This window comes from Orcinus orca, chromosome 5 (assembly GCF_937001465.1).
Source record: "Orcinus orca chromosome 5, mOrcOrc1.1, whole genome shotgun sequence".
NCBI lineage: Eukaryota > Metazoa > Chordata > Mammalia > Artiodactyla > Delphinidae > Orcinus > Orcinus orca.
Window position 1 is genome coordinate 146,965,578 of NC_064563.1, and position 10,565 is coordinate 146,976,142.

The following is a 10,565-nucleotide window of genomic DNA, read 5'->3' on the forward strand; positions in this document are numbered from 1 at the left end:
AGCCGCCGGACCTGGCGCGGCGGTCACGTGACGCGCGGGCGGAACCACGGCGCGCGGCTGGGGGGAATCCGGGACCGGAAATGGCGTGCCGGGCGCCCGGGACGGGAATGGGGCGCGGGGCGTCCTGGTAGGGATGCGCCGTGGGCGGGAGCAGGCCGCAGCCTGGGACCCCCGGCAGGCACCTTCTCGGGACCAAGGGTCGTGTGCTGTAGGGCTGGCCCCTCTCCCTGGGTTTGGTGTCAGCCACCCCCGTCGGCTGAGTCAGAGGGCGGGATGGGGGCGCGGCCGCAGGACTCGGGGAGAGGGTGGGCGGGGCCCTGCAGGATGTGGGTGGGAGCGCGGGCGCGGTCCGCAGGTTCCCGGGAAGGGTGGTGCTCCGGGTCTCGCGGTGGCTGGGCGGGCGCTGCCCCGGGCACTGCCCTGCGGGGGACCTCGGGGGTACCGGCCCGGTGCGGGGCAGGGCGCGGGGCGGAGTTGGCCCATCCTGACTCCTCCCTGGCCTCCCGGACCACACAGTGCCCCCAGACCCCACTGTCCTGTCTTGGTCTCCGGGTCCCCACAGTTTGACCCACTGCGTGAGATGACAGTAGTGCGTCCTGAAACGACAGGGGCGTTTGGGGTCCGGAAAGCAGCGGGCAGCTGGACCGAGGGCGGAGGGGAGAGAAGCCCCCGCCCAGCGCGGGAGCTGGGGGTGCTGGGGGTGCTGGGGGAGAGGGGCAGGGGCGGGCTGGCAGGCCCTCCCTCCCTCCCGCGGGCATCTGCCTGCCTGGCGCCCCTCATCCCATGGCCCGGCCCAGCGCCCCACCTGGGCTGGCCTGTCGTGTGGGCTGCTGTGAACATCGTGGGCCTGTGACCCGGGGACACAGTGAAGGGCTGACGTGGGTGGACGGAAGAGGCACAAAGGAGTCCAGTGATGGGGAGGTGATGACTCCCAGGGTCTCAGGCTGGGGTGGGGGCAGGTGGATGGAGTTAGTTAAGGGCTTGGTTCTGACGGGGTTTGGTTTGGGATTGAGACATCCTGGGATGAGAAGGTTCAACATCCTGGGAAGGGAAGGGTCCCCATCATATTGGGGCAGGGTGGGGCCTGTGCTGGGAGCTGTCTGGACAGGACTGGCCTTTCAGAAAGATCCAGCTGCCCCCCACCCGACAGGACTGCACCTCGGTGGTCACTGGGCCTCTCCCATCACTGGGTGCTGACTCTGCAGGCAGAGGCCCAGCCTCGCCTCCTGGCGGGCCCAGTGGAAGTGGCCCGTGAGCGAGTGTGTGGAGAGGTGAGCCTTTCTGGTACTTTCTAGGGCAGAGCCTGGTCTGTAAGTTCAGGGAAGCATGTGGTTGAGCCCTGGGGGGAGGGGTAGGAGAGACTGACACCCATCCAAGGCCCAAGCACAGAAAGCCGAACCCTGACAGCGGGGTTTGCAGCAAAGTGAGGCTTCCAAGCAAGGGAGGAGGGAAGCCTCAGGTCCACTCCTCATTGGTCTGAGTTGGCAGTTTTTATTTTTCTTAATTGATCATTTGCATTTAATGAAAAGAAAGAACTATTCATTGAAAGACATTTTTATGAGAATGAAACAACAAGCCACCCACTGGGGTAAATATTCTCATTACACATACCTGACGATATATAAATAACTCCTCCAATGAATAGATCAAAGATCATGGAAAATAGGCAGTGTACTTGAACCGGCACTCCCAACTTCCATTGGAAAAACCGAGTTCGCAGTTTCTAAAGGGAGGACAGAGGAGCTGGGGTGAATCATCTGAGCCATCTGCCGTCTGCGTGTCGGGTCTGGTGGTCTGTGACTCTGGAGTCTGTGTCACATACTCTGTAAAGGTCATCTTGCCCTGGAAGATGACTCAGAACAGCACATAACCAGTGATGCTTCTTGGAACGCTGTGGCCCCAAGCCTCTGACCTTCACTGCTCCTTATTGATTAGGCAAAAATGTGATCAAACAGGTATGGGGCTAGGACAAGAGGGAAAAACAGAACAGACACCCGGACATGAGTGTTAATTATAAACCAGTCACAGGACTGGGTCTCAAGACTCCCACAATTCATAATTGAACAAACGAATAGAGACAGATTTGACCCCATAAAAATGGAAAACTCCTCTGTGTCAAAAACAAAGCGTCAGAAAATGACGACCCGGAAGGGCAAGGCAGGCGGTTCTGTGGCTTCTGTCATCCTGCAGCTCGGGGCGGTGGGGGGGGGCACCTTGAGGCGCCTCGTTACGCCTGACCTGTCCCCGCTGGCCCTGGGTCTGCAGGTGCTCACGTTTTAGAACTAGGAGGGTAACACCTGTGGAAAGGCTTGTTTTTTCAGAGCGGGCGGGAGCAGGGGATCCACCACCATCACTTGGGTTTTGACAGAGACTCGCAGGCAGGCAGAGGAGGGGGCGGCTTACACTAGGTGTGCCCTGATGGAGTCTCTGGGCCTGGGGAGGCTGTGGGCAGGCCCACTGCAAGCTGGGCGTCCTGTTTGATTGCTTTCAGGGCCATATTTGGCCTTCTCTGGTTGTCCTGAGTTAGAAGGGGGATGGGGCAAACATTAGGGAAGGTGACGGTCACGGCCACCTCCTGACATTCTGGGCCAATGGCTGCAGAGGCTGTGGTTTGGCTTCTGGACGGTTGTTGCACAGATGGTGGGTCTCTGGTCACATGGACGTGATCTGGCCATTGTCTGTCTCTATAGTCATTGTCTCATGCTGCTTTATGGAGTCAGTGTTGCTTTATTGCTGCAGGTTTGGGTCCAGACGTGTTTTCCAGCTGCCGTGGAAGGCAAGCTCTGAAGGTCAAACTCTTGAATGCTGGTCCACCCTTTCCTTGCACCTGCTGTGTGACATAGGAGTAACTGCTGAACCTCTCTGTGCTTAAATGAAGCACTAAGTGAATTAATGAGCATACAATGCTTGGGACGGTGTCTGAGCCCTAGGGTGAGTTGACGATGTTACCACTATCATTGCCTATGATTACTATACTCACATAAGTCTAACCCATAATTAGCATTACTTTTTCTACCCAAATGCCCTGAAAAATGTTGACATTCATCTCATTCCTTGACGACACAGTTTTTTATCCTACTAGAGCCAGGGGAAGAGACCTAGTATCCCGTGTCCCCATCTAGAGTCCCGAGGCCATTCACTTCAATTTGAAATCCCTATGCAGAAGGATCAGACTTTTAAATTCAAGCAATTTTGGAGTTTCACTTGTGACCTCTGATTTTCCCAGAGTCAGAAGAAACCAAGGTGTTTTGTGGGCTTTTTTCTCAATTTAATTTCTTACGTGTAGGAGCCCCAAAGATACGAGACCAAGGGTGAGCCTGGCAATCGAGGTTATATGCCTCAAGGAATGGGACGGGGGCCTGGGGCTCCCAAGGGGAGGAATGGGACGGGGGCCTGGGGCTCCCAAGGGGAGGAATGGGGTGGGGGCCTGGGGCTCCCAAGGGGAGGAATGGGACGGGGGCCTGGGGCTCCCAAGGGGAGGAATGGGACGGGGGCCTGGGGCTCCCAAGGGGAGGAGGGCCCTTCATGGGGCGATACAGAGAGCTGAGTTTGGTAATGAATGTTTGCCCTGCTGTGCAGGGAAGTGTTTCAGATAAAAAAGTTATCTCTGGTAATAACTCTTCCTCTGGTACAGGCCCCCTCTCTCAATTCTTTCAGGTAGTTAAGGAAGAGGTCATAGTTGTCCTGAGCCTGCTGGCTCCGATTGCCTACAGCTCAGAATAGTCTACATGCCAAAGGGGCGTATTCTGTCCTCCTCACAACCTGGCTTGTGTGTTTCCCTGTTGGCACGCTTAGGCAGGTGACTCATACACCTGTGCCCCATTCTATTCAGTTGCTTGTGTTTCTTATTGCAAACATGTCATCACCAGAGTTTGCTGCTAATTAAATTCTAGCCCAAGAGACCCTTTGGGTGGGGGAGAAAAAAAAGAGAAAGATGAAACATTTAAACAAGTAAGCATTTATTACATTTACCTATTCATCTTCAATAACAAAGGAAATATCAGTGGAGGTAAACCTAAACATAGGTGCCCCACCTGGGCACATCGCTGCCCAGCCTCCTGCATCAGGACCCATTACAGGCCTGGCTGCCTGGCCGAGCTGGAAGCAAAGCGGACAGTGGCTTTACCTCCGACCAGGACCCTTGAAGCAGCCATCTCGAGCAGAGACAGCCCTGAGCCCCCTCTGAAAGGTGAAAGGAGGTGCAGAAATTGGGACGACTCAAGGGAGGGAACAGATGTACATCTTGAAGAGCCGTTGCTATAAACTAATGTAGGCAAAGGATTTTCTAAGCTTAGAAGCATCGGAAGAATCAGAAGGGAAAGGCCGGGACCCAGATGGGGGCAGGGGACTCTCTGGGAGCACCTGTTGACCTGTCCTCGGCCATCCAGCTGTTCTCTCTGTGTCTCCTAATGACCTAGGGACCCTTGTCCAGGTCCCCAGCAGACAGACAGGCAGCGCTGGGACTGTTCCCTGCTTCCGTACCCGTCACGTAGGAGGCGTTAAATGAATATTTGACTCCTTCTGTTACAGAACTCACACTGGGCTGCTCATCTCTCAGGAATACAATGCTAAGGGCCAAGTGTTGGGTAAGAGGAGATGCAGCTTTATTGAGGAAGCTGGCAATCCTGGGGAGAAAGTGGGCTCACGTCCCAAAGAATCAACTCCCCCTTGCTGATCAGGGGACAAGAGATTTTAAAGGGGCGTTTCTGGGGTGCACGGGCCCTGGTTGGGGGGAGCTGCATGAAGAAGAGTGCAGTCAGCTCTGATAGTCGACTTGAAATTAGTCACGCGGTGATGGGATCACTGCCCTTCGATTGTTTTAAGTACAGTTAGTCTTCAGTTCCAGAAGTGGTTTGTTCGCATCCCCTTGAGGCCGGTTCTTGGAATTGTGTAAGACAGACCAGCAGTTCATGTCACGGCTGTAGTCTTGTCATCATGTAGTTAACTTCTTCCATCTGGTGGGGATTTCAGTATCTGCAAAATAGCTCAAAGGACGTGGCTCAGAATATTATCTACAGACTTTGAGGAGGAATTAAAGGTCCTTGACTTTTTGTTTTTGTCATACCACGAGGCTCACGAGTTCTTGGTTCCCTGACCAGGAATTTCACCCAGGCCCCGGCAGTGAAAGTGCAGAGTCCTAACCACTGGACTGCCAGGGAAGTCCCAAGAGGTCCTTGTCTTTTTCTTTCTTAAAGTACTTTTTTTTAATTATACTTCTATAACTTAAAATTTTACTTATTTATTTATTTATTCTTGGCTGCCTTGGGTCTTTGTTGCTGTGCGCGGGCTTTCTCTAGTTGTGGCGAGTGGGGGCTACTCTTCGTTGCAGTGCGCGGGCTTCTCATTGCGGTGGCTTCTCTTGTTGTGGAGCACGGGCTCTAGGTGCGCGGGCTCAGTAGTTGTGGCTCGTAGGCTCTAGAGCGCAGGCTCAGTAGTTGTGGTGCGCAGGCTTAGTTGCTCCGCGGCACGTGGGATCTTCCTGGACCAGGGATCGAACCTGTGTCCCCTGCATTGGCAGGAGGATTCTTAACCACTGTGCCACCAGGGAAGTCCCAGGTCCTTGTCTTTAATGCCTAAACTATATTATTTTGTCTTGTTTGACAGCTTTCCTTTGCTTCTGCATGTTGTCTCCTCTCTGATTAAGTTTATTCTTTGGCTAAAGTTTTTCTACAGACAAGAGGCAGGCAGAGGACGCTGGGGGGACAGTCTGTCCTGGGAAGGCCCCACAGAGTCCTGCTCAGTTACACTTACACACTTCTGTAAATCAAAAACAAAACTGCAAATTAAATCAATTGAGGGACTTCCCTGGCGGTCCAGTGGTTAAGACTTCGCCTTCCAATGCAGGGGGTGTGGGTTTGATCCCTGGTTGGGGAGCTAAGATCCCACATGCCTCAAGGCCAAAAAACCAAAACATAAAACAGAAGCAATATTGTAACAATTCAATAAAGACTTTAAAAATGGTCCACATCAAAAAAATAAAAAAAATCTAAACGGGACTTCCCTGGTGGCCAGTGGTTAAGACTCCTCACTTCCAATGCAGGGGGTGCAGGGTCGATCTCTGGTCGGGGAGCTGAGATCCCACATGCCATGTGGTGTGGCCAAAAAGAACAAAATAGTCAATGCCAGGAATTTATTTGAAGGAAAAGGAATATAATGGATGGACAGGAGATTTATCTATAAAAATGTCCATCCCAGAACTTAGAAGCCGCCTCCACGCCCAGCCTCCGTCCATAGCAAGGAGCCCTGTGTACTTGGGAGGAAGTGTTTACAAGAGCGTGTCTGCCAGGGCCCTGATGTTGGCGGCACTGGGTGCTTGTTGAAATGCTGAGTTCCCAGCCCTTTGCCCTGGAGATTCCGAGTCCCTGGGGTTCGGTGGGGTCCAGGCACCTGTGGGATTGACGGATATTCACCGATGTTAACAGTAGCCATCACTAGGGGGTGGGGAATGGGTATTTAACAACTTTCTGTGATTTTCAGTATTTTCCCAAAGTTTTATTTAAAGGCCTTTTTGCTTTTAGAAGAAAGGTTTATTTTGGAATATTGCATCTTCTTGAGAAATTAATATCATGGGAGAATGCTAGATATGTTATTGAAAAGCAGTTTCAAAACTGTCAACATAGTGTGATTACTATAATATATTAACATAAAACTAACACAAATCTTATGCACAGAAAATAAAGAACAGATCTGTCAGAAATTTTTCTCTTAGGCCATGAGACCATGATTGGTTTCCTCCCCTAACTTTTTTTATTGCCCTGATTTTCTATAATAACCGTTGAGGGATCATATCGGGGGAGGAGCACACAATATGGAGAGAACGGGTTTGGGTCTGGAGAGCAGCTCTGGGCAGCGGGGTGCACAGAGGACGTGGTGGGGGTCCCGGAGGGGCAGCGGCTGGGCCACGGCAGTGGACAGGCTGTCTAATGTATGTGCAAAATGAATCTTTGGGCCCTTGTTCAAAATGTATTAAGAATTTCAAGAAGGCAGCAGCAGAGCTATAGCAGGCGCAGCCCTTCTGCTTGGGGCCGCGCTGCTCACTGCACACGTGGACCACGTGCCACCTGTGAAGTGGTGCTGGTCTGGACGTAGGGCGCTCGCGGCTGTGCTGGGCAGACGGGCTGGCCTGGGTGTCACCTTTGCCTTGTCTTTTTCAGACTCCGGGCGAGAGCATAACCTGTAAGCCTCTTTGCTCACCTACAAAAGGGCAAATGCCACCCCTCCCTTGCAGGATTGTTTGAAGATGTATAAAGTCCTCGCACGTAGTAGGCCCTCATTAGGTGGTAGTGATGTTACTTATTTTATCTTCTTTACACTTTCTGTAGTGCGTTCAGTAGTGTCCTCCCAAATCACATCTACCCAGAACCTCAGAACGTGACCTTAATTTGGAAATAAGTTCTTTGCAGATGTAACTAGTTAAGATGAGGTTAATAGTGGATTAGGGCGGGCCCTGAGTCCAATGACTGGTGTCCTTATAAGAAAACAAGAGGACACAGAGAGACAGACAAGAAGAACAGCATGTAAAGACAGAGCTACAGGGGAGGAGGCCACGTGAGGACAGAGGCAGATGTGGTGTGATGCAGCCGCAGGCCCAGAATCACCAGGAGCCCCAGAAGCAGGAAGAGGCAGGCAGGACCCGCCCCTGGAGCCTCCGGAGGGAGCGTGGCCCTGTGGACACATGCATTTCAGACCTCTGGCCTCTAGAACTGGGAGACAATAACTTTCTATTGCTCTAAGCCACCAGTTTTGGGCACTTCGTTACAGCAGCTCCGGGAAACTGAGTCACCTCCCTTGCACATCACATACACGCTTCCTAGCACAGATGCGAAATTATGCTTCAAAGATGGGCCCAGCCTTCTTCACCAAGTTGAGCCTGGAGTTGAAAGACCATGACCTCGGAAAACACACAGGATCCACGAACAGGGGTTTTTCTACAGAAAACAAACACAGGCAGGACAACCTCGGGATGAGAAGTGGATCTCCATGATGCTGCGGGAAAGGAGAGAGGCTGGTCCTTGTGATTTGTGGAAGACATGAGCACACGTCTATTTCTAACTGGTACCTAGTGAGCTAGTCACAGCTGTTCCACACACCATCACCTCCTAGGCACCGTCCTGGGTGCAGACGAGTAGGACAGAGAAAAACCCTGCCCTCAGGGTGGGATGGGGTGGAGGGTGTGTAATGTGTGTAGAAGTGGGAAAATACATCCTTCCCCAAGTCCTGTCAGACTTTCTGTTTTTGCTTTTCTAATTTTTAAAACTTTTTATATTGGAATCATTTTAGGTTGCAAAAATACTATAAAGGTTTTGTAAACTCTTCATCCAGTTTCCCTAAATGTTAATGTCTCACACAAGCCTAAACACAGCATAGTTACCAAAAGCAGGAAATGAGCCTTGAGATGCACTGTAATGAGCTTGTGTCCAGAATCCACGCACGTTTTACTGCTGTCCCACCACAGACCTCTGTCTGACCCAGGCTCCTCCCACGCGGTCCTTCGCGGTAACGTCTCCTGAGCCGGCTTCGACCTGGGACAGGTTCCCAGTCTTTGTCTTTCATGACCTTGACACACTTCAGGAGTATGAATTGTTTATTTTGAGGAAGATCCTAGTTTGGGCTTCTCTGATGTTTCTCCTGAACGGGTGGAGGTCGTGTGTTTGGGGCAGGAACACCACCAAAGTGATGCTGTCCTTTCAGTGCCTCATCTCAAGGGCGTGTGATGTCCATACGCCTTGCACTGGTGATGTAGACCTCCATCTTGAGTGAAGGCATGTCTACCAGGTTTCTCCATTGTAAAGTTACTATTTTCCCCATTGTAACCAATAAGTACTTTTGAGGCTATGCAAATAGTATGTCTGCCATCCTCCTTTTGCCACTAATTTTAGTATCCATGGATGGTTCTTGCCTGCAATGCACAGCGGACTTTGAAAAGTCTCCTAAAGAAGGATAATTTTGCATTTAGAATTGTCGATTAAAATTCAATTGACAAGAAGAAAAAAGAATTTTACTTGAACCAAATTGAGGATTATAACCCAGGAGGAAGTCTTTCAGGAAAGACTGTTCTGCCTGTTAAAAGTCGAAGGCGTGGTCATATACTGACGTACTGACATTTTAAATAAAGTTCACCAAGGATACATAGTCCAGGTAGCACGTATAAAGCCAGCAGCAGGTCACCGCGACCCCCTATGAAGTTGGGAAAGTACACTGTTCTTCTAAGAAGTTACATTGCCAGCGTCAGAAGAAAGGGAAAAAATTGATTTTTATGGTGAAGCAGGCATTCCCACCTTTGAGGAGGTCCGGTTATTGTGTAATGCGGACGCACACTGCCATCAAAAGGAGAGTGAGAAGGCCCTAACGGACAGAGAGAATTTTATGCTTCATTTCCTCATCCTGCCTTAAAATATAAATTTTACTTTGAACAAAAGCATGTATTTTTTAGTTACACTGAATATGCAACAAATCTTTCATTAGCTGTCAGTGTCTAATAGCTGCATAGACTGTCAAGTATTGGTATATTTTTAAAGTATATGTTGGTGCATTTCATTGCATTCTTTTGGTGAAATTCCCTGTCAGAAATTTACTGAATGTCTATTAACATTGCTCTTTTCTTTAGGCTTTGTTGTCTTCTTTTTCCTGCTTTAGGAAAAAGCACGTAGCGTCCTCCTTTCTGGAGTACAGGGATTTGTTATTTCACTGCCCCGCACCTCCGCTGAGACGTGGCTGTTGGGGCAGGGATCTTGTCCTGTTCAACAGCGCCACCGCTGGTGAAAGAACTTAAATAGCTTTTTCAAACAGAAAAAGTTGGACGAATGGGGCAATGAACGCTTGTATTCCTGCCACTGGAGTCAACCATTGTTAACATTTTGCCGTATTTGCTTGTGTGCCCTGTGTGTGATTGTTTCTCTATCTATTGACATGACACTTCATCCCCACCAAACACTTTGCAGTTATTTCCTAAAAGTAGAGACATTCTTCTCCATCACTTGTTGGCAAACTATGATCATTGGGCCTAATCTGGCCCATCACCTGTTTTTGTAAATAAAGTTTTATTAGAACACAGCCACACACATTCATTTGCGTGTTGCCCATAGCTGCTTTTGCACTAAAGGAGCAGTTGTTTTGGCTCACAAAGCTGAAAATATTTACTACCTCACCTGTGCAGAAAAGCATTAACCTAAGGCCTTCATGCTATCCTTACAAAGTCCTGCTTATGAGTTTGGCCCTTAGCTGGCACCTGGGAATGTGGATTTGGGGAGGGTCCCCATTACCGTAACTGTGATAAAGAGTGCCTCACTGAGTCTGAACCGTTTGTACAAACAACACAGCGTGTGCTGAACATCTGTTCTCTCTCTGGGAGTCCGGAGTTTCCGTGTGTGTCTGTGACTAGCTCATAATAAAAACTGGGCACTTTTTTTTTTAATTAACATTTTGGCTGTGCCGCTCAGCATTTGGGAGCTTAGACCACCTCCTACAGTGGAATCCCAGAGTCTTAACCACTGGACCACCAGGGGAGTCCCAAAAAACCCTGGGCTCTGGTCTCTAACAAGCTCCTTCTGACATTTAATGCGTTG